This window comes from Leopardus geoffroyi, chromosome B2 (assembly GCF_018350155.1).
Source record: "Leopardus geoffroyi isolate Oge1 chromosome B2, O.geoffroyi_Oge1_pat1.0, whole genome shotgun sequence".
In the NCBI taxonomy this organism is placed as follows: Eukaryota; Metazoa; Chordata; class Mammalia; order Carnivora; family Felidae; genus Leopardus; species Leopardus geoffroyi.
In genome coordinates, this window is record NC_059332.1 from 34454553 (window position 1) to 34479754 (window position 25202).

At 40.3% G+C, this 25202-nt stretch overlaps 1 protein-coding gene and 1 pseudogene across 6 annotated transcripts in view; both read right to left on the minus strand.

Moving 5' to 3' along the window:
* Positions 1-25001, minus strand: part of FKBP5 (FKBP prolyl isomerase 5) — a 119459-nt gene extending 94458 nt beyond the window's left edge. For 2 of the 6 annotated variants that reach the window (XM_045500765.1, XM_045500767.1), the window contains exon 1: positions 24842-24978. The gene's annotated coding sequence lies outside the window, so the exon portion shown is untranslated. Of the gene's footprint in view, positions 1-17932; positions 18039-24039; positions 24191-24217; positions 24468-24841 lie in introns of those variants that run through there. The other 4 variants (XM_045500763.1, XM_045500762.1, XM_045500764.1 and 1 more) reach the window with 4 other exon arrangements.
* On the minus strand, positions 1015-1112 carry LOC123610036 (annotated as a pseudogene).
* Positions 25002-25202: the final 201 nt, after the last annotated feature.

Here is a 25202-nt window from a genome sequence, read left to right on the forward strand (position 1 = left end):
AATTTTTTAAAAAGAGTATGGATTCTTGGTGTGCCTGGCTGGATCAGTTGGTGGAGTGTGTGACTCTTGATCTCAGGGTTGTGGGTTCGAGGCCCAGGTTGGTGTGGAGATTTAAAGATAAAATCTTAAAAAAAAAAAAAAGAGGGGCGCCTGGGTGGCGCAGTCGGTTAAGCGTCCGACTTCAGCCAGGTCACGATCTCGCGGTCCGTGAGTTCGAGCCCCGCGTCGGGCTCTGGGCTGATGGCTCAGAGCCTGGAGCCTGTTTCCGATTCTGTGTCTCCCTCTCTCTCTGACCCTCCCCCGTTCATGCTCTGTCTCTCTCTGTCCCAAAAATAAATAAACGTTGAAAAAAAAAAAATTAAAAAAAAAAAAAAAAAAGAGAAAGTATGGATTCCTTTTTTTTAAGATTTTAATTTTATTTTTTACGTTTATTTGAGAGACAGAGAGCACAAGCACAAGCAGGGGAGGGGCAGAGAGAGAGGGAGAAACAGAATCCCAAGCAAGTTCGATCGCACGAGCAGTGAGATCATGACCTGAGCCAAAATCAAGAATCAGAGGTTTAACCGACTGAGCCACCCAGGTGCCTCAACGAGTATGGATTCTTAACAGTCTGCTTTAGTGGCAACCCTGGCTTGACAACAATAGCAGCTATATGAGTGCTGCTTGGGCAAGTCACCCAACTACTTTGTGCCTCAATTTTCCCGTCTATCACATGAGATTAACAATATTCACACCTCTTGGAATTTTGAAAATTAAATTAAGTAAGGGCTTGGCATGGTGACTGTCACACAGTAAACTTTCAAACATTAGTAGTTATAACTGTCATCCTGGTTTGTATTATTTCCTTTTTTAATTTTTTTTTTTTTTTTTTTAATTTTAGGGGTGGGGGAGGGACAAAGAGAGAGACAGAAGGAGAGAGAATCTCAAGCAGGTTCCATGCTAAGTGTGGAGCCTAATGCAGGGCTGGATCTCACGACCCCGCCCCTTTTTTTTTTAATTGAGATACAACTTACAAAAAATATGGAATGCTTCATGAATTTCCATGTCATTTTTGCACAGGGGCCACACTAATCTTCTCTATCATTGCTACTTTATTTTACTTTGTTTTCAAGTTTTATTTATTTGAGAGAGGCAGAAATAGGGGAAGTGGGCAAGGGGCAAAGAGAGGGAGAGAGAATCCAAGCAGGTTCCGTGCTGCCAGCACAGAGCCCGACGTGGGGCTCGAACTCAAGAAACCGTGAGATCATGACCTGAGCCAAGACCAAGAGTCAGACGCTTTACAACTGAGCCACCCAGGCACCTCTCGTTCCAATTTTAGCATACGTGCTGCCAAAGCAACCACCGCATTATTTTCTCAAGATGGTTTCTGGAAATGGTGTCACTGGGTCAAAACCCATGAACATTTATGTTTTCGAATCCATTTTGCTAAACTACATTCCAAAAGGGGTGCACCAATTTTTGGTGCCAATAGTAAATATATGAGAGAACCAAGGTAACCACGCCATCATCAACATTATGTCACAGTAAGTTTTTTTGGTTAATTTCACAGCTGCCTCACTTTGGTTGTTCATTTTTGCTGCTTTGCCTTCAGCATCTTGAAACCCAACAGTTTTCTACTTATGCTGTGAATCCTGTACACCATGAGTACCTACTGAATGCAAAATCTGAGCAAGCCGCTATACTGGGAGCCACAATGGAAACTGAAAGGAGCAAGGCCAAGGATTTGGGGTGAGGTGGGGCAAAGAAGCATTTCAATTCAAGATAACTGATTAAGTACGAGAGAGCTACAAAATATTTGTTAAGGGCAGGGGAAAGATGGAGGTTTAGAAAGCAGGGAAAAGAAGGCAGTATTCCAGCTGGTTCTTGAAGGATGGACATTAATTTCAAGTGGCAGGGGTGTGGGGCAAGAGCAAAATCGAGGCTGGGAAAAGAACACAGCACATTCCAGGACTGTGGCTCGAGTACAAAGTTGCTAGGGGAGAGGGAAAGGTGAGAGAACAAGGCACAGAGTGCCCTCGGAGCACAAAGAGGACCCTCCAAAACACAGCCAATGACTATGTGCGCTGAGGGGGAGAGTTTCTCAAAGGGCAAATAACATGCAGAAAGACACAAAGACATGAATCATCACGGCCAATCCAAGGAACTGCATCTAATCCAATTTGGCCAAAGTGGAGGATACATGTGGAAAGGATGCCGATGATACTAAATAGGCAGAAGCTGACTGTGAAGGACTGTGTGTGCCAGAATAAAGCATGTGAACTTCATTCCAAAGGAAATAGAGAACTGAAGCAAAGAAGCGACAATCAGACTAGCTTAAAAAAATTACTCTGGCAACACTCCAACAGCTTCCCATCTCACACAGAATAAAATCCAAAATCCAAAAAGTCCTTCTTGCACTTAACACCCCGCATGCTGGTCAGTGGCTATCTCTGAAACTGTTTCCTATTACTCCTCCTCTCACTCCCCGTTTTTGCTACACTGGCCTTCTCGCTACAGCCTCCAACATGCCTCTCTGCAGGGCTTCTGCGCTCACTCTTCCCTCTGTCTAGAACTCCTTCCTCCCCCAGCATAGTTGGCTCCCTGACTTCCTTCAGGTAGGTCTCTGCTCAAATACTTATCAGAGAGGCCTTCCTTATTACCTAATATAAAAGAACAAGTAACTACAGCAATCAGCCCTACCATTTTTTCCCTCCACTTACCACCTTGCACAGTGCTGGTAAGAATGGTAAGTTCCATGACGGAGCCTCTCTCAATAACCCTGTACAAAATAGGAACTGTTCTTGCCATTTCCAGATGGTAAAATTAAGAGGCACGATATTGCTGGTGAACAGTGAAACCAGGTAGAATGACTCCTGAGGCTGCAACTCTAACCGTTTCACATAGTATCAGAAGTCCTATTTGATACTGTATCATTTCCTGTAAGTAGGCTCCATCCTGACAAGCACTACAACAGTAAAAACTCTAAATTCACACTATGTCCTAAAAATATATGGATTCTTACCACTGGTTATTGGCCAAGTTTCAAAAGCCAGGAAACATTTTTCTAAACGATCAATTAACTGCTCAAGGCTGTGATGCCCCTCATTGAGGCCTGGATTTACGCACCTTAGCCCCTGGGGCCTGCTTCCAGCTAGCTGAGTGAGCCCCATCGGCTGGACTGTAAAGGAGTTGCAACGGGTCTCCTGTGCCCCATCTCCCTGCTTTGTTTCCCTCTCACTTCCTTGGCCTGCTGCTCTGGCCAGGAGCTCAGGGCCTTTTTGTGCACCCCTTCACTCTCTTTCTGAAAAAGCTGTTTTCAGTAAAGATCTGATAAACTCATTCACTCTCAGGTGACTAATAATACCTTAAATATGAGGGGGGAAAATGTACAAGGTATATGGACTTTACCCAACCATAAGCTGTATTTTTTTCTTGTTTAGGACCCACAGATATTAAGATGAAAAGATTTTTATGAAACTAAAAGGAACAAAGCATATGACACCAAAACTCAAGTATAACTTCAGGAATAAAATTAACTCCATCTTGGGGCGCCTGGGTGGCTCAGTCAGTTGAGCTTCTGACTTCAGCTCGGGTCATGATCTCGTGGTTCCTGAGTTCAAGCCCCACATCGGGCTCTGTGCTGACAGCTCAGAGCCTGGAGCCTGCTTCAGATTCTGTGTCTCCCTCTCTCTCTGCCCCTTGCCTGCTCACACTCTGTCTCTATCTCTCAAAAGTAAATAAATATTAAAAAAAAAAAAAAAATTAACTCCATCTTTAAGATAACCATTAAAATTTTCTGAGGTATCACTACCAAAAGAAGAACACAGCATGTGCCTGGAAAACATCAGGTAAGTATTGTATCATATGCAGATATAAATCCTGATTCTTTTCCTGCTCCCAATTATTAATTTCTTCTTTCCTTGATTTTTCTTTCATCCCATCTCCCATTATTGAGAGTACCCCTTTTCAAAATGTAGTTCTCAATCAACTGCTCTTCCCCTGTCAACTTCATCTTACCAGAACTTACCACTCTTAATTCCAACTACTACCTGTATTATAACCAAATCTACTTCTAATTTCTCTGTCTTCCGTTCTGCAGTTTTTTTAACGTTTATTTATTTTTGAGACAGAGCATGAGCAGGGACAGGCAGAGAGAGAGGGAGACAGAGAATCCAAAGCAGAATCTGTGCTGTCAGCACAAAGCCTAATGCAGGGCTTGAACCCAAGAACCGCAAGATCATGACCTGAGCCAAAGTCAGTCGCTTAACCAACTAAGCCATCCAGGCTTCTGCAGTTTTGATCTCGAATTGCCTGACTATAAGTAGAACCCTTTTATATCCCTACCTTTTCAAAGAAAACCAACTTTTTCAAAATTATCCCCTTTTCTATTTACTTCATCATCTGTATTATCTGGCTATTCTCCTAGGTTTACAACTTTAATATATTTTTTCTCCATTTAATCAACAGGACTTGCCAAATACTCATTGTGTTTCCTACTATCCTTCTTTCCAAATCCGCATCTATCACCATATTCTGGGTTTTCATTTCCTTCCCGAATTACCACAGTTCTCCAGCTGGCCCGCCTACTTCCAGCCTACTCACTCACTTCCATTCATTCTATACATGCTGCCAGTAAAGCCTCTCTCACACAGTACAATCCCAATTCAAGGACTTTATTTTTTTTTTAATTTTTTTTATTTTAATATATGAAATTTATTGTCAAATTGGTTTCCATACTCAATTCAAGGACTTTAAATAGTTCTCCAGCACAGGTCCAAACTTCTCAAACCAGCACTCAGGGCCTTCTACCCCTTCAGACTGTCACTAATAAATGTTTATCTTACACATTCTAAGACAAAACCCCAGAAAACCAACATCTTCATCTCCCATAGCCAAATAGTGCAATGCACACAACAGGTCTATAGACAGTACAGAGCACCTTCTTTCACTTGACTTCAACTGATCACCTCAGGCAACAGGAACATATTAATCTATCATCTTCTGAACATCTCAAATTAGTATGAGAAGGATTCATTTTCTCAAGATGAACACTTCTAATCAGCAAAATGAAAACGTATAGTTATCAGTAAATAACACCCCATATCCTTAATGAAAGTACAAAGTGGTAAATATTATTTTAAAGGTGAATTTGCCAGTATCTATAAAGGGTTTAAGTGCAAAATATTCTTTAACCCAGCAATACTTCCAGGAAATTACTTGTAGATATTCTCACAGAAGAAAAATTATATGCAAAAGGACATTAAGCACAACACAGTTGTAATAGTTAAGAAAAAAAACACATGACACAACTGAAGCCTCCTTACTGGACTATTATTATACAGCCCCACCAATGGAATATTATACAGCAACTAAAAATAAAGCAGCAGCTGTAAATGAACTGATAGGTAAAGATGTTTAAGAATGACCTAAAGGGAGAAAAAAAAAAAAAAAAAAGCAAATCACAGAACAGAACGTATATTATTATTCTATTTGTGTAAAGAAAATGCATATACATTAGTGAATGCAAAGAAATATCTGAAAAGAAATATAACAAACCACTAATAGTAGCTAATTCTGGGAATGGGATTCAGGGAAAGAAACGAGATTTTCACTTTGGGGGTGTATGTGTATGTATACATACATACATACAAACATATCCTTTTTTATTTAACTGAAGTATAGTTGACATACAATATTACTTTCAGGTTTACAATACAGTGATTTGATATTTATATACATTATGAAATGCTCACCACAATGAGTAGTTATCACCTGTCATCATACAAAGTTACTACAATGTTATTGACTATATTCTCTATGCTGTCCTTTACATCCCCTGATTTGTTTTATAACTAGAAGTCTGTGTCTCTTAATCCCCTTCACCTTTTTGCCCATCCCCCCCACCCCTCCCTTCTGATAACTACCATTTGTTCTTGGTATTTAGGAGTCTCTGTTTTGTTTTTTAGATTCCACATAAGTAAGATCATAAGTATGTGTCTTTCTCTAACTTATTTCACTTAGTATAATACCCTCTAGGTCCATCCATGTTCTTGCAAACGGCAAGATTTCATTCTTTTTTATGGCCGAGAAATATTTGTGTGTGTGTGTGTGTGTGTGCGCGCGCACGTGTATATCATGCCTTCTTTACCCATTTATCTCTTGATGGACACTTAGGCTGCTTCCGTATTTGGCCCCAGGGATGCATATATCTTTTCAAATCATACCTTTTTAAACAATAATCAGTATTAAATATTCACTTAAGAAAAAAGAAACAAAAAAAATAAGACTTTTTTTTAAATGTTTATTTGAGAGAGAGACAGAGCATGAGTGGGGAGGGGCTGAGAGAGGGAGACACAGAATCCAAAGCAGGCTCCAGGCTCTGAGCTGCCAGCACAGAGCCCAGCGCAGGGCTCAAATTCACTAACCGTGAGATCATGACCTGAGCTGAAGTTGGGACACTTAGTTGACTGAGCCACCCAGGAGCCCCACAAAAAAAGACTCTTAAATACAGACAACAAACTGGTGGTTGCCAGAGAGGAGGTGGGTGGGAGAATGGGTGAAACAGGTAAAGGGGAGTAAGGGGTACAAATTCTAGTTACAAAGTAAAGCATGCAGATAAAAAGTACAGCAGAGGGAATATAGTCAATAATACCATAATAACTTTGTATGGGAACAGATGGGGATTACACTTATCATGGAGGGCACAGAGCAATGCACAGAACTGCCAAATTGCTATGTTGTATACCTGAAACTAATGTAATATTGCATGTCAATTATACTTAATAATAAATTTTAAAGAGAAAGAAAAGGCTGTGACAGCAAAGGCTCTTAATTTTGGATGAATATAATTGATCTTGATTATCCATGGTGCAAGAAATATGAACTACTCAAAATGCTTAATGAGAAACTCATCCCTTCATTCAACAATTATTTATGGAACACTTACTATATGCCAAGCACAGTGCCTGATGATACTGACAGAACAGTAACAAGAAAAACCTAGTCCATGCTCCCTAAGAGCTTATAAAAAGGTCTTTTGGTCTCCATTTTTCCCATTTCCCCTGTAAAAGCCACTCTGCCTTCCATGTCTGTGTTCTCATTATGCCTATGGTTGTTCCCCCCAAAAAGATACAAATTAATAGGGCAATTGTATCAAACAAAAACAAAGGTTTTAAAAACTGACTCCTATTCCCTTCATAATTAATTCTAAAAGTTACTAGCAGCACAATTTGTAGAAAGAACAGTTCAACAAGCACACTTTAAAATAAATAAAAAGTAACCTAGGAGCACTTGAGTGGCTCAGTCAGTTAAGCGGTTAAGCGTCTGATTCTCGCTTTCCGCTCAGGCCACGATCGCACAGTTCAAGTGTGAGCCCCACATCAGACTGTGCAATGACAGCGTGGGAGCCTGCTTGGGATTCTCTCTCTCCCTCTGCTTCTGCCTCTGCCCCACCCCCATGCTGCACATACATGCACTTTCTCTCTCTCAAAAACAAACAAAAAAGGAACCTAGATGCTAAATGAAGAGAAATCAAGAACATTTGAGGAAGGGAAAGATGTTATAGGAAATATTAATTTTCGTCACTAACTTATACATGTTTCTAGATTTTTGTACAATGAACATGTACTACATAAGAAGTTCGATAATATAATAATATACGTGAGAAGTATAATAAGGTCTTGTTCTTGGGAAAAAAACATCTATTGCAACAAAAGAGCAACTACCGCACACGGTTCAACTTTTTCACCTTCCATCCCAGCCCCTTTGTGGTCTGGCCTTGGTGAGACTCCTTGTTTTGTCAGCCCCAAGTCCATTCCTCCCCTCCTCTGCTGGAAACAGCATTCTGGGACTTTCCACCGGGGAACCATGTTCCCCACCGCCTGGAGTGGAACCAATCCCCAATCTTTGCCAGTCATTGCTTTCTACCCCCTTGGCTGCCACGACAGTTTGGAAGCGAACATGTGACCGTAACAGATATAAACCAAAATCAATCCTGACAAGAGGCTAATTTTAATGAGACCATTAAAATGATTTATAAGTACTTATAAAATGATTATAAGTACATATAATGCAGCTGAAATTCCTACAAAGAACATTGTAAAAAAAAAAAAATAGGATTCTCATTTAATGTGGCAGTGAAATAGTCATTAGTTACCTCTTTTGTTGAAATATACAATGGAACAGCAACAAAAATACAATTGTTAGAAAAATGTCCTCTTCCAAAGTTAAAACTTCCTACTTGTCTCAAAGAATAGAATGTTGAAGCCATATAAATCACATCCTGTTAAAACAGCTATGTATAGAAACAGAAAATACAGGTTCCAGGCATATACGTTAATCACATCTCCTCTGACAGAAATTTACAAAATAAGTTCAAAAATAAAGATTCCAATGGTAGTATTTTATGAGGCACCTAAAATGCCACAATACATGAAAAAATAAAAGTTAACATACATTTAACTTTTGAAGTCATTTTAGTCAATTATTTTCAACACTAAGAAAATATAGAACATATTAATAAATTATAGGGGAACAAAGTTCAACTTGAAAAAATAAAACTTACCCATCAGAACTTCCTAAAAGTAAAATGGACTACCTTGTAAAATAGAGACCTCCCCTTCCCAAGAACTAAACTAAACCCCAAACTGCAATTCTCTGAAAACATGACATCCTTGAAGAATTTGATAGATGTGCCAGCTGTTTTATTTCTTGAAAGCGTATAGTTGAACACATATAATAATCTGTTGCATTTTTTTCTAGCATTGCACAATTTTCCTGGCCCGCAATGCACATACTGCATCCATTATCATATTTAAGCATCTGACAGCATTGTTACAAGAATCCATAATATTCGTTTCTGACTAAACTCATATATAAATTTTTCAGGCTTCAAATGGTCATGGATTTCAGTATCATATATATTTTTTCCACAAAGTCTCAATACAATACATTTCCTGAACTTTCAGCTTTCAGTTTCCTGTTCGTCAATGGCTTCAATTCTAGAAGCAATACATAAATACACCCCAGCCATGGTATTTCCACTTTGACAACAGTGGACGTGAACTTAGTATGACCAAACATAACTACAGTGCGTATAAATGATACATGACAGCTAACACAGCAATAGCAGAAATTTAATAGTTTACAAAATTGGAAATATAAATTATACTACTGATATAAGAATGACAATTACAAAACAGTCTCTTTCTTTCTCAATGTATGAGAATTACAGGACTTATACCAAAACAATTTTCCAAATACAAAAGAAATTGCAGATCACAAGGCAGATTGAAAAAAATCCCTTCTCCCTTCAGAAAAGGGAAGACAGGAAAAAAGAAACCAAACCATGGGAAATATAGTAACTAAGTGACTGGATACAAAGCTTTAAGGATATGGGAGAAAAAATTTGTATACATCTGTGGATTATACAATTCAACTTCAGTGTTTAAGAATGATAAAGAGGGGCGCCTGGGTGGCACAGTCGGTTAAGCGTCCGACTTCAGCCAGGTCACGATCTCGCGGTCCGTGAGTTCGAGCCCCGCGTCGGGCTCTGGGCTGATGGCTCAGAGCCTGGAGCCTGTTTCCGATTCTGTGTCTCCCTCTCTCTCTGCCCCTCCCCCGTTCATGCTCTGTCTCTCTCTGTCCCAAAAATAAATAAATGTTGAAAAAGAATGATAAAGAAAAATTAGTACTTCAGTAAAAATGAATCTAGTCCAGGAGCCTATTTTCTTTGAAGGAATACAGCAGGATAAGCAGAGGTCTGGGGCATTTTTAGGTAACTCATGCCTTTTTCTTTCCGTAATCATGGGAAAGACTATAGAACATTGTTACCAGTTGCAAAATGATTCATGATAAAAGTATACTCAAAGTGACTAAGAAGTATTTGTACACCATGCAAATTTTCAAAATGCAGTAAGGACATCTTGCCAAAGTTCAAACAATACCTTTCAAGGGAAAAAAACAGTGTGATAATCATTTATTTGGTGGCTTGGAATGGACATTATATACAAGAAAAAATTATCTACTCTATAAAAAGGGAGTATTTATTGAGCATCTCGAGTGACCAGAAACTAAGTTTAGAACTTTACAAATCTTCCATTGTAGGGGCGCCTGGGTGGCTCAGTCGGTTGAGCGGCCGACTTCAACTCAGGTCATGATCTCACAGTCCGTGGGTTCGAGCCCCGCGTCGGGCTCTGGGCTGACAGCTCGGAGCCTGGAGCCTGCTTCAGATTCTGTGTCTCCCTCTCTCTCTCTGCCCCTCCTCCACTCACGCTCTGTCTTCTCTCTCTCTCTCTCTCAAAAATAAACATTAAAAAAAAATTTAGGGGCACCTGGGTGACTCAGTCGGTTAAGCGTCCGTCTTCAGCTCAGGTCATCATCTCACAGTCCGTGAGTTCGAGCCCCGCATCGGGCACTGTGCTGACAGCTCGGAGCCTAGAGCCTGTTTCGGATTCCGTTTCTCCCTCTCTCTCTGCCCCTCCCCTGCTCACACTCTGTCTCTCTGTCTCTCAAAAATAAATGTTAAAAAAATTTTTTTCTTTAATAAATCAATCAATCAATCAATCAATCAATCTTCCATTATCCTGCATCTACATAGGGAAACTGTGTAGAAGAAAACAATGCTGAAATAAGTTTCTCACCATTATTTGTGGCATATAATAAAATGTAACAGGCTGGAGAAGATGTTGACTCAAGAGCCTACTGTAATAGAAATATAGGGTTGGGGGCTGCAAGGCCAAAGTACCAGAGGTCCCAACTCTCCATGCTAATTGTACAAGCACATCAATCAGTAAAATGATAGAAACAAAAAGTCCACTTTTTCTGAGAATGCTATTTATGTTTACAATGCTACTATAATTCACAACTCTAAAAATGAAAGAAAGAAACCCTTTTCTTCTTAAAGCAGATTTTGGAGTTTTGGTTTCAAATATTACTTCAAGAATAGTAATGCTCATCCAAGAAATGTAATCATGGGTTTCTCATTAAGAAGTGTGGGGGTGGGGCGCCTGGGTGGCGCAGTTGGTTAAGCGTCCGACTTCGGCCAGGTCACGATCTCGCGGTCCGTGAGTTCGAGCCCCGCGTCGGGCTCTGGGCTGATGGCTCAGAGCCTGGAGCCTGTTTCCGATTCTGTGTCTCCCTCTCTCTCTGCCCCTCCCCCGTTCATGCTCTGTCTCTCTCTGTCCCAAAAATAAATAAAAACGTTGAAAAAAATTTAAAAAAAAAAAAAAAAAAAAAAAAAAAAAGAAGTGTGGGGGTGCCTGGGTGGCTCAGTCGGTTCAGCGGCAGATTTCAGCTCAGGTCATGATCTTGCGGTTCATGAGTTCAAGCCCCACGTCGGGGGTCTGTGCTGACAGCTCAGAGCCTGGAGCCTGCTTCAGATTCTGTGTCTCCCTCTCTCTCTCTGCCCCTCCCCTGCTTGCTCTCTGTCTCTCTCTTTCTCTCAAGTAATAAACATTTAAAAAAATTTTTTTAAAGAAGTGTGAATTACGTGGCGCCTGGGTGGCTCAGTCGGTTAAGTGTCCGACTTCAGCTCAGGTCATCATCTTGTGGTCTGTGAGTCTGAGTCCAAATCAGGCTTTGTGCTGACAGCTCAGAGCCTGGAGCCTGCTTCAGATTCTGTGTCTCCTCTCTGCCCTTCCCCACTCACACTCTGTATCTCTCTCAAAAATAAGTAAACATTAAAAAAAAAAAATTTTTTTTAAGTGTGAATCACTCTCACATTTTTCTTGGTAGTAAAATTATTTTTTATCTTGGTTTTTAATAGTAATAGTAGAAAAATTATTGGTAGTTCTACTGTAATTACCACTCAGATGGTTGAGAATCACACTAGATAGGACAGCAAAAAACACAAAAAACAAAAAACAAACAAAAAAAACCCAGACCTAGTTTAGCTCTAAAAGGTGCAGGCTTGCTCATTAATTAGCTGTGGATCTTGAACATGTGACTGTACTTCCTCTAGACATCAATGTCCTCATCTGTAAAACAAGATGGCTGGACTACAGGTTATTTCCCTCCCTTCCTCTCTTTCTCCCTCCCCCTGGCCCTTTCTACATTATGGCTTTAGTGATTTAGGATCTAGACTGGGGTTTCTGAGGACAGAGAGGAAAATCTGGAGAAAAGGAGTTAGGATTATGTAAACAACTAAAACATGGAGAGAAAAAAAGTAAAAGAATTCACGTTTACAAAAAGAAATGGACAAATGGTTCAGGAAGGATCATGAGTTTCATTGTCAAAATTAGTTTAAACACAAGTTTCAGTTATAATGAAATCAGGAAAGAAAGTGAGAAATGCCAGAGTGCCTCACAAATAAGCCAAGAAATCCTCCCAAGTTGCCTCAGTACCTATAGAAAAGACTTCCTAACACCGGACTTAATCATTCATAATCCTGCCCCTACATAATCACCAGCTATTTTCCAACAAGTTATTCCCCTCAGCCAATTTGGCCTCATCGTTTCCAACAAAAATCCAGAATATCTCCCGTTCGTTATCACTCAGTGTTCTATCTGAAATGCACTCTCTCTCCTCTCAACTTGTACTACTAATTTATCATGCTCTCACCATGCCTGAAGCACTTCTCAGTGCCCGACATATACTAACTCATTTAATTCTCTCAACGATCCTGGGAGAGGGGTGAGTAACCGTGCTTGAGATTACACAGTAGCAGAGCTATAGCATTCCGTTTATAATTTGTAAGAGCCTGTTCTCTTAGCTTGCTAACTAGTCCTTCAGAGTTCAGATCAAGTTGTCACCTTTCTGAAGTTCTCATCTGCTCAGCAATTATTCCTGCCCCTCAAGTTCTTAAGTAAACCACTCATTTGCCACTTACTGTGGGGCCTAGGTTGTTGTTTATCTTTTGTGCATATATTCTATCTTTTCTAAGAACAGGCTCTTGTCTCATTTATTCTGTAGCAACACTACTTAGAACCTAAAAGAGCCGAATGCCTGAAATATAAAGGTGCTTGTTAATGAAACTATGATGGCATTTAATGATTACTGAACACATATACCAGACTCTGGGCTAAGTGCTTTATAGGCACTGTCTCATTTAATTCTCACAACTGCCCCTGCTCAATATTACAGGTGAGGAAACGAGGCTTAGAAGAAGCTCTGTCTGTTGTCCAATCTCTCCACATGGTAGTGACAGTCTTACTGAAAAGAGTCTGTACCGCACTCTTCACGTCCAGCCTACCAGAGAACACCTTGAAGAAAGAATCCGTCCTAACCGCAATTGAGCTCAACTAGCGCTTAGCCTACAGCATACCCCTGAACACAAAGGATTCAGGATCAGAGGTGCACCTCCTGCCCGCAAGAAATTCACAGTCCATTAGGACTCCAGGACCAAGCTGTCACTGGCAGAGTCACCGTCATCAAGACTTCAATATCTTAACTTATAGTTTAAATCATAATAGCAAATTAATCCTTAGAAACTCTCATTCACACCACTCATTCTCCCTTCAAGCTCCCTCACTCCCTTTATCTTTGGACTCCTCTGTTTAGCTTTATGTACTATAGAGTAGAAGGGTCCCGTTAATCCTAACAACTATTAGGATATCTAAATTTAATTTGGTGATAGCTCAGACTCAAGGGTCTGTCTGATGAATACCATGCCACAATGAAATATGAGCAGTGAAGAAGAGCTAGAAAAAAAAGCAGTAGCAAAAAGCAGTGAAAAGAGGAATATGAAAGTCAACACTGTAAAGACAAGTAAAAGCAATAAAAGAAAGGAAATGGACACAGATACAAGGTAGAAAATAGGAATCCAGAATAAACTCAGTGGAGAAACACAGATAAATAACAACATTAAAATCTAATCCAACTTAGGAATTCTGACTCCTTCTATAATTATTTCTTTTCCTAACCTCTGAAGGAAATAGAAAAATATGTATATGAAGCAATAGCTGGAAAACTACTAGGAACAGTACATAAATTAGGAGGTTTTGTTTTTTTTTTTTCCTGAGAAACCATTCCTTTTAGAATTTCAGAGATTCAAAGAAATCTTAAAATACTATCTAATCTAACCCACTCATTTTACAATTAAAATAAGGCCCGGAAAGGTTGATTAATTTAATTTGCCCAAGACCATATAGCTACTTAGTAGCAACACTCTTGAATCTCATTCCAAGGTCTGCTCCCCCAGACAAGGCTTCCTAGCAATGTATTTTACTCCTCCATTTTCCACTCTTAATAACTATTAGTTTCTGTGTAAGTATCTCAGAATCCACATTTTATTCCTAATTCCCATAGAATAAAATAATCAGATATTCTGGATTATGTAAAGCAATATGGAATTTAATTCTTTTATTCCCTAAATCAGTAATCTCAAATTGAGTCCTGGTTCCTACCAGGAGGAAATTCAAACATTTCCCAGAAGAGCAGAAAGAAAAAAAGATCTCCATAAGCTAACCAAAGGCAAGCCAAGTTGATAAACTACAACCCGTCTGGAAAGGAATCAGGCCCAAGGCCCCTGGAGGCTGGATGACAGCTAATGAGGATCACTTACTTTCCTGTTTCTATTTTATACCCTCCTAACTAACCTCAGGCTCCTATCTTTCTGACAAACTTCAATTCTAGGAGTCCGTAAAGAAAAATAATGAAAAGAGTATCATGTCAATTTCAGCAGAAGTAGCTTTTAGACAGGAACTATCTTGGTCAGGAAATATGGCACAAGGGACAAGAGAAGAATTTCAAGTAACCCATACACTGGTACTTTTAGCCTTAAAAACACCAAGAAGTCATCAGAGTGTATAATATACACTTAATATTTCCTCAACTGCGAAGCACTTGAAGATATTATGGCCTGGAAGGAACTCATCTGGGCCATTTCTGTGGTCTAAGAAAGGCTGCTGCTTACACCCTACCCCCTGTCCCCCACAATAAACTGTGGGCCCTGCCAGTCACCGTTCTCCAAGTTATTTGAGCTAAGTGATTTTCAAGTCTTATGTATCATCTTAGTTTAAATACAGTGATTACTTAGGCCTTCAAAATGATGTCTCTGCTATAGAGGGCTGACTGAAGCCTTCTCTTTCTGAAAGAGACAAAAATGCCTTAGTTTACTTTAGAAACATAGCTTAATTTTGGTATGTATCAAGTTCATTATAGATTAGGGATAATCTCCTACTTTAACATGTTAACCAAATTAGGATAATTGTACTAGAAATGAAAAGGACAAAAAAATAAAGAAGACATTATAAAGTCAGAAACAAAGTGTTTTAGTGACTCACTGAGCTTAGTTAGGAAGCAAAGGAAGAGTGAAAAATGACCGACAAGAATAATGGAGTTATTAACAGCTAAAGAGGAAAACCGGGAAGAGCTTTCTGGCTGGGGATGAGAGGCGGGGGTGTTGGTGTGCAGCTTCTACAGAGATGGTATTTATTTATTTATTTTTTTTTTTTTAATTTTTTTTTTTCAACGTTTATTTATTTTTGGGACAGAGAGAGACAGAGCACGAACGGGGGAGGGGCAGAGAGAGAGGGAGACACAGAATCGGAAACAGGCTCCAGGCTCTGAGCCATCAGCCCAGAGCCTGACGCGGGGCTCGAACTCACGGACCGCGAGATCGTGACCTGGCTGAAGTCGGACGCTTAACCGACTGCGCCACCCAGGCGCCCCCAGAGATGGTATTTAAACAGATTTAGATTTAAGACATAGGTGAAAATCTGGGCCTCAAGTTTGGAAGGCCTCAAGTTTAAACAGAAGATACATATTTGGGGCCTAAAAGCACAGCAAGGACCAAGTTTTTAGAGAAAGAGAAGGATATAGAAAAAAAAAAAAAAAACTCTTAAAACGACGGCATTCCTCAGATAATACACTTTGAAGATGACCTAACCTTCCAGATGAATACTTTATTATGTAGATACAGAATATTTGGACTGCTTTGTTCTAAACGAAAAGCTAAAACATTATTTTTTCCTCAGGCTATGAATTGACAGAAGCTAAGGATTAAAACAGTTTCATAATTACTATTTGTCCAAAGTCAAGTCTCTGAACTAAAACACACTGCTTCTGAAGTTTCTGTATTTATAACAAAACTTTTGGAAAATACTAAGAGAAAAATCCGATGCACCAATACCACTACCATTTTATAATATTTGTGAGAACTTAATGGTCTTAAAAGCACACTGGGAGCACCTGGTGGCTCAGTTAGGCATCTGACTCTTGATCTCGGCTCAGGTCACTCATTATTATCTCATGGTTCATGAGATCGAGCCCCACACTGGGCTCTGTGCTGACAGCGCAAAACCTGCTTGGGATGGATTCTTTCCCCCCTCTCTCTCTCTCTCTGCCCCTGCCCCATGTGCACACACACACTCTCTCTCTCTAAATAACTTAAAAAAAAAAAAAAAAAAAAAAGCACAAAAAAAATGTTGATAGTTACTACATCTGGAGAATAGGTAGAGGTTCATAAGACTATTCTCCCCAGGTCTGTGTAGTTTAAAACTTCCATTATATATTAAAAAAAAAAAAAAAGCCTATCTACAGATATTTTTAAAATTCTATCTGCAGTTAAGGTTTGACAACTAAAACAAAAACAAAAACGGCTTGACAACTTGAACCAAAATCCTAACAGATAAAACATTTCAAATAATGTTTTACTCATTCTTAGTAGACCAATGAAATTTAGTGTGTATGAAAGGGAAAAAAGATCCTGTGTCATTTTAGAGAAACATGAATACGTTCATTAATGCAAAATGTCCTTTTATCCCTGTTACTTGATGTTGGACATTTGTTATTTTGCTTTTCAATGAACTTACAATTTTTGCTGAAGAAAATATATAGTCCATATAAATGTATGATTTTCGTTAGTAAAGGCAAAATAAACATTCATCCCCAGTATCAATGATTGCTTTGTTGAACCTGCTGGTTAGTTGTCATATTATTTCAAATATTTTCCACTCTACTAAGTAATCAAATAAACAACTTTTTTTATGTGGATACAAAAAAAAAATTATAAGAACCAAGACCCATAAATTATACCTAACCCTAACCTGTAAAAAACCCCACACATTTAAAAGTATACAAACTAATAAGTAGAAGGGTAAAGTTGAATTTTTTTTTTTTTTTTAATTTTTTTTTTCAACGTTTATTTATTTTTGGGACAGAGAGAGACAGAGCATGAACGGGGGAGGGGCAGAGAGAGAGGGAGACACAGAATCGGAAACAGGCTCCAGGCTCTGAGCCATCAGCCCAGAGCCTGACACGGGGCTCGAACTCACAGACCACGAGATCGTGACCTGGCTGATGTCGGACGCTTAACCGGCTGCGCCACCCAGGCGCCCCAAGTTGAATGTTTTTAACAATTACCAAAGTTTTAGCTAGGATTTAAATAGATGTAGTTTAACCCAAATCAGTCTAGAGACTCTGACAGCACTGCAACTAATGGAGAGCAACAAATTTACTGCTTAGATTTGCCACTCGCTGATAACCAAGAGTAGTTTATACAGTTTGTAAGCACCTGTCTTTCCTCCATATGATAAACAGCACCACCCAAAAAAAGACAAGCAGATTTGTTTGCCTCCTGTTCATCTGGTAAGTTCCAAGACAATAAAAACTATGCATGTCTGTGCAAAATCTAGCACACTGTAGGTGTGCAACGTTTAACAGGAATAATCACACCCTCACTTCCCAGAAAGCTATTGCTAGCTATCAGTCCCATACTCTGAGTAACGTGCATAGCGTAACAAAATAAGGCAGGCTTTTCTTGCTGATACTTCTGCTTTGAATCACGTTCAGAACCTTGTTTCTTCTAACAGAAGTAAGTCACCATGAAACTTCAGAGAGAAGCAGTATAAATACACATGTACAGAGACAAGAGATCGTCAGTGATTCTCTTTTTCTCCATCATCAATAAAGCACTCCTTAAGTCTGAATCGAGGTATTTCATTTTGCAGATAACAAGATCATTCTCCAACAAATTTTTGTAGCTCTTTTCCTCATTAAAGTAAAAATTACATACCGTAAAATGCCCAGATCTTAAGTAGTCAGCTCAGTAAGTTTGAACAAACGTGTACACCAACAACTGGTGAATCTGGGCGTTCCTTGGACTAGGTCTGGCAATTTTTCTGTAAGTTAAAAATTATATGAAAGTAAGTTACCCAAAAAGCATACACTTGAATTTCCATTACCTAAGTCAAGCTACAGAATATTTCAATCTCCCTAGAAAGTTCCTTTTTGCCTCTTTCCAATCAACCACACTCTTACCCAGAAACCACTGTCCTGATTTCTATCACCGTACCTAAGTTTCGCCCGTTCTTGTATTTTTCAAAAATGGCATCATTTGGTACATACTTATGCCTGGCTTCTCTTGCTCTGAATAATATTTCTTGGATTCATCTATGTTGTGCGAATCATTAGTTCATTTCTACTGTAAAAAAAGCTGCTATGAACATTTTAATTTTACATCAATCTTTTTGTGAATATGTACTTTCTCCTTGGTGAAATAAGATTTCATTTAGAAAGAGGTAGGGGGCTCACATATAACTAAGCCTGTAAAGTCATATAGTACAGATAGATGGACTCATTACATAGTATAATTATATATAGGAAATATGTATACAGTTGTATAAAATACAAAAAAATAAAACATAGGTATTTTACCTACGCGTGTGTATATAAATGAATATATACTGTGTGTATATAAATGAATAGATTCTGAGAAGTCCAACTGGGGCCAACAAAGATATATTTCTTTAAATTAATACAGTTCACAGTGAAAACACATCTAACGTGGGAAAGCTGTCCATTTCAGTTTTTCTTAATAAGTATTTTTTTTATTTTTTTTCAACTTTTTTTAATTTTATTTTATTTTTGGGACAGAGAGAGACAGAGCATGAACGGGGGAGGGGCAGAGAGAGAGGGAGACACAGAATCGGAAACAGGCTCCAGGCTCTGAGCCATCAGCCCAGAGCCTGACACGGGGCTCGAACTCACGGACCGCGAGATCGTGACCTGGCTGAAGTTGGACGCTTAACCGACTGCACCACCCAGGCGCCCCAATAAGTATTTTTTTTAATGTTTATTTATTTTTGAGACAATGCGAGAGACAGAGTGCAAGCGGCAAGCAGCGAAGGGGGCACAGAATCCAAAGCAGGCTCCAGGCTCTGAGCTGTCAGCACAGAGCCTGACGCGGGGCTCGAGCTCACAAACCGTGAGATCATGACCTGAGCCGAAGTCGGACGCTTAAACGACTGAGCCACTCAGGCGCCCCTCTTAGTATTATGCTTTAACCTAAGAATAATTCAAAAGAGAAACAGATTTCTCTCCATATAAGCTACTGTTACCTCCACTACACAATCATTTTCTATGTGAGGAGTAAAACCCAAAATATGTGTTAAAAGTACAAATTTTATTTTATCGTCTTGCTTTTTTAAAACAAAGTTAAGGGACGCTTGGTGGTTCAGTCAGTTAAGTGTCCGACTTCGGCTCAGGTCATGATCTCACAGTTTGTGAGTTCGAGCCCCGCATGGGGCTCTATGCTGTCAGCTCAGAGCCTGGAGCCTGCTTCGGATTCTGTGTCTCCTTCTCTCTCTGCCCCTCCCCACTTGTGCTCTGTCTCTCTGTCTCTCAAAAATAAATAAATGTAAAAAAAAAATTTTTTTTTTTAAGTTAAACAGGGAAATAATCCATTGGCTGATACTTAACATGGGTAAAGACCATCCCATCTCCATTGAGAATATATTCTGAAAAAGGCTCAATCCCTAGGATGTTTTCTCCATCCCAAGAAGTAATTTATCGCAGCATTAAGTCTATGAAAGACACATCCTGACTCTGAAATTCTACTGTGTAATTGCAGCTAAAAGTAGAGGAAGTTCTTTAATTTCTAGTGATGGTAACATTAAGAAACATACACATAAGTCTGATTTTTGAAGTCAATTTGAAACTCCCAACCCTGCTGTTTATAATCAGATTATCATTTTCAGGGGACTAAAAGTGTCTCCTCATTTAACATTACCCATAAATTGCCAAGATGGAGGCAGAATGCTACAAAATGTCCTAGAAATTTACCACTGCCTGTTTTATAAAGGGTTTGCAACTATCAATGGGAGAAAACAACCCACTTCTAATGTTTGCTCTTTGTTCACCTTTTATTCCTCCTCCCCCAAAATGAGCAACTTCAAAAACATACCATTCTAATGTACTACATTTTTCATCTTAAAAAATATTCTTAGCATTTAAATGGTCCCTGACTTTCACAGGTGTGTAATTATTTACTTAACCCATTATTCACTCTGAAAATACATCATTTTCCAATAATTGTACCATTTTCTAAAAAAAACAAGGAAAACAGCCTTGATTAATTGTTACAAAAACCAACAGTGGCTCTAAACCACTACAACTCTCAACTGTCATCATCTTTTTCCTGACTGTTTTAGAGAATTACAATTTTATTCTTATTTTTAAAATATCTTTCTCCCAGACCAAGAGCAGAAAACAGGTACAGCAATTGTGTAGACCCCATACTCCCTCTGGTGGTCCTTCACTCTCATTAACTAGATGTTTTCCAAAAGACTAGAAGTAAATACTAAATTAAGCATAAAATGAACTTGCCCCATTTAAGGACATAGTCTTACATGTTTAAGTTTCAGCAGAATACAGGGTAATTCTCTTCATAACAAATTGTGAGGTACAAATTATTTTGAGAGCTTGAATTTTAGTGTTTAAAATATTGCTAAATATCCTTAGTAACCTGTTATACAAATTAGTTACAAGAGTGAGTTAGGCCCTACTATAATTATTTTAAGCTCTCTTTTGACGGAAGAGTCACGTAACGGTACCTTATTTGCAAATTAAATCACACTTAAGTGGCTATTGTTTGAAAGTCAGTAGTTATTTACATACCAACAACCACTCAGTGTATGTCTCCTCTGTATGTAAATTTAATTTTCTTTACACTTTGGGGATATATTATCAGAAGTCAAAAAAAAAAAAAAAAAAAAAAAAAAAAAGCACTATAGAGCCTTTCTCACTAGCTCCTTGGGTCCCACACCTAAGGCAGGAAGGAAGATGGTAGCTGCACAGAAGTCCTCCCCGGAGTCAATTACCTCTAGGCTCCAAGTTGATATGATAAGGGGACAGTACACGATGGGGTACAAGTAGATAAAATAATCAGACACGGCCAAACTGGTCATCCTAGCCAACAACTGCCCAGCCTTGAGGAAATAAACACTACACTATCTTGGCCAAAATTGGGGCCCGACATGCAGTGGCAAGAATACTGAATTGGGCCCAGCCTGTGAAAAATACTACAGAATATGCACAATGGTTATCACTGATCCAGGTGATTCTGGTAACACCAGGAGCATGCCAGAAAAGACTGGTGAAAGTAAACCATGCAAAATTTTTCTTTAAAGCTGGCCAGAAATGGGGGGGAAATGCACTGTAGAAAATTCAGACATGTACAATAATGAGAAAGCAAAATAATTACTAATCAACTATGTTAGAAAGTTCAGGAGCACCAGGGTGCCTCAGTCAGTCACAAGCTGAACGTGGAGCCTGCCTGTGATAGTCTCTCTGCCCCTCTCCCCTGCTCACACGTGCTCTCAATCTCTCTCTCTCTCTCTCCCAAAAAATAAAAGAAAAAAGACAAACTTTTGTTTAAAAAAAAAAAGTTCAAGAAGTTTCAGAGTGCCTGACTGGCTCTATTGGTAGAACATGTAACTCTTGATCTCAGGGTTGTGGGTTCAAGCCCCACACTGAGTAGACAGCTTAAAAAACAAAAACAAAAACAAAAACAAAAACAAAAACAAAAAAAACAAAAAAAAAGTTCAAATTGTTTCAGAATTATAAAATGTCTGTATTTAACTGTTCAGCATTGAGTAATCACAGAATTTGGTGTGCCAAAATATGGACAATATAGATTTTTCTTTAGGAACTCTGAAAAATTAATTAAAGGCCTATACAGAGATATTCTTCATGCTAGATGTAACATGCGTACTGCGGTCAAATAAAGCCATATTCATGTCTAACATGGCCACTTGATTTATCCTCAAATTAGCTATTTTAGTATATGTCTTTGTTTTTTTGTGGCTTTCTTCATTCAAAAATATTTGCCAACCCCCAAACAACAAAAAGAACCACACCTGAGGATAAATGACTTAAACACACTCAATATGTTTATTGTGTACATATCAGAATTCAACTTATGCTTAATTTTGAAACTGAAATGTGGTTGATAATTTTGATATGGTCTACCACAAGTTAAAGTGGACCAAAAAAACCAGTAAAATATCTAAAAACTGAATTTGAAAATGGGCTTTTAATAAAGTTCCTAAAATATGCTTTTGTGTAAATAAAACTATGAAATGTAAGTTTAATTTACTATATGTGGTATATTTAAACATCACCATATGATAAGGATTGTAATAATTATACACAGAAAATTACACATACTAGTTAAGACTCCTATATTCCTATACACTTTAAAGAACAATTATCTAAGTCATCCAAAACAAAGAGAACCTCAGACTTGTAAGATTCCTTACAACTATTTATGTAGAATAAAACCCACCCAACACGACGTGCCACTGTTGAACAAATCTACCCTAAGCATCAAAAAGACAACTCTGCTTTAATAGCAATAACTTTTTCTACAGCTACAGAATGAGGATGTTCTTTCTTCTCTAGACTGATTCGTTCTAAGCTAAGAAACCTTTAGGAAACTAACCCAAAATATGTGTTCTTTTCCAGCCCAAGAACAAACAGAAAATTGAGGATTTAATTAGTTGCCTAATCCAGTGTTTTAAAAGGTTTTCATGTTGAACTGGTTAAAATTATGGGGTTTTTTTCTTAAACCACCCAAAATTAAAGATTAAAAAAGTATGTATTTGTTTTGTTAAATGCTGTAAGGACAAAGACCTCATAACACTTAACCCTGTTGTTTTAGAGATATAAAACACTTCATAAAGACCATTTTTTATTTTGTTTTAAAATCCCAGTCACAACTAGCCTATTGGTTAATGAGTTCAACTTTAAATGATGTTACTAAATAGCTAGGTACATAATAAAATAGCCATTCAGTGAAATATTAATAAAGTAGCATAATTAAATCAAAACCATAACGTTGCTTTTAAAAAGTTGCACCCCTCTTAAATATAAGTCATCCCCAATAGACACAAAACACACATTAGAAAAAAATTAAGTAAGCTAAATCAAGTTACTCACAAATAAATTTAAATACATATAAACTACATTTAAAAAATAATTATATACTATTTTTAAATGTATCTTTTCTATAGATGCCCTACATTGGTCAGGTCCATAATTGTGGATTAAGTTAAGTGGAGGTCAGTTGGGAGAGAGACGCAGAAAAGGCTAAGTAAAGTACGACAAATAAAAATTTCCCAAAAAGAATAAAAATTCGTTCAAGTCTATCCTTGACCTTTGATTCATACACCAAGAGAAAAAGCTACTACAATTCTCTAAAGTAAAAACCCCTCTGGGGGTGGGGGGGGGGCGGGGGGGGGGCGCAGAATTCCACAGACTATTAAAAACACTTAACCAAAATATGCCTTGACTTTTCCCTTGTCCACAATCTAACAAAATGGGAAGACAATGAAAATAAACACTCCTGTCTACTCCCATTTTTCCAAAGAAAGCTCCCATTCAATGCTAAGCCTTATTCCACTGGAAAACATACTCCTGAAAAGTAAATCCAAAACCACGAGCTCGAACTACTTCATGCAGAATTTACTGAATGGCGGCCAAACGTTGTACACGCTGTCCTGAACCACTCTGAAGGGTATCTAGAGTTCTGCATTCTCCATTTACTAACTTTGTACCTTACTATGCTTTCGCCACCACTGCACAAACCGAATTTTTAAAATAAGACCATGTTCCTCCAGGCTCGTCAATGGAAAGAATGCGATCAATCTGCACGTTGACCCCCTCAAACGGTTGGTGTTTTTTGTTTTTTGTTTTAAATCAATACTGGGTTGGACTCCTACACTATTGCCAGTACACCTTTTTAGACATCAGTGGAAGGAGTTCTAACGTTCCAGGAGTGAACCAAGTCAGGAGCCCTAAAACAAGTTGGAACTGGCTTTCACCTGGCACGAGAACAATCACCTGTTAGAAAGGCGCTGCACTGGCACCCTTCAACAGCGGCTGAGAGCCGGGATGCTGTATCCCAGTCACTTGTCCCATGGTGGCAGGTGAAGGCGGCGAACACGCATCCACACCCACCGCCCCGGGAGCGCAAACCGAAAGCGAGGAGCGCAGCAGCGGGACACTCCGTTATCCTCACCCGCCACGGGCCCCGCCAGGTGTGCGCGGCTCCATCGCGCCCGCGGCGTCCCGGCGCACGGCTCACCCCGGCTCGACTTCGCCCGCCGGCCCGGGCCCCGGAAGGCGAAGTTTCTCTCCCGCCCGCGGCGGCGGCCGCTCACGCGCCGCCCGGCTCTCCGCGGGTCCCGCAGCCTGCTCCGGGCGGTCGCGGTCACAGGCGCCGGGCCTCGGGCGAGTCGGGGGAGACCGACGGGAGCCGGAGCCGGGACCTGTCACCTCGGGCAGGAAACAAAAGCCGGGTGAGGACGAGCGGGCGCGACCGGCCTCGACTCCGCGAGGGGGAGCGCGGCGGGGGCGGGGAGCGGCTCTCGCGGTCGCCCGACTCCGCGCCTCGCGGAGAGAGCACCGACCCCGCGGGCCGGCGGGGCGCGGAGAGGCCCCGCAGTTGGGCAAGGGGCATCCGGCGCGCTCGCCTCGAGGCTTCCCCCGCCCCGTTCGCCCCGAGCCTGCCTCTCTGGGGCAGGAGAACCGCGCGTGAGGGGGCGCCGAAGCGGCGCGGCGGCGATCTGACCGCGAAGGAGGGAATTCGGTTCCCGGGGCGCCGCGGCCGCCCGCCCCATCCCTGCGGCCATGGCGCCGGTACCTGTCGCCGTGGCTGCTCCTTGACCCCTTCTCTCTCCGCCTCACCCTCGCGCTGCTCGGCCCCCAGCCCACCCAGCAGGCCGTCCGCGCGCCGGACGCCGCCGCCCGAGACTGGCAGCGCCCGCGAACCGGCCCGAATCCCCGGGGCAGCGCCCGGCGCGGTCCCGCCCCCGCCGGCCGCAGGACCCGTCTTCGATAGGGCCCCGGGGCTGTCAGTCCGCCCCCAAAAGGCGCGCGGGCTGTCGCTCCGCCTGTCCGGATTGGTGGCCGCGCACCGTCTATGCAAATGAGGCTCCGCCCCCGTCCATTTGCACCTCCGCCTTAGTGTAAACTCCGCCTCTCCACGCCAGCCCACGTGTCTG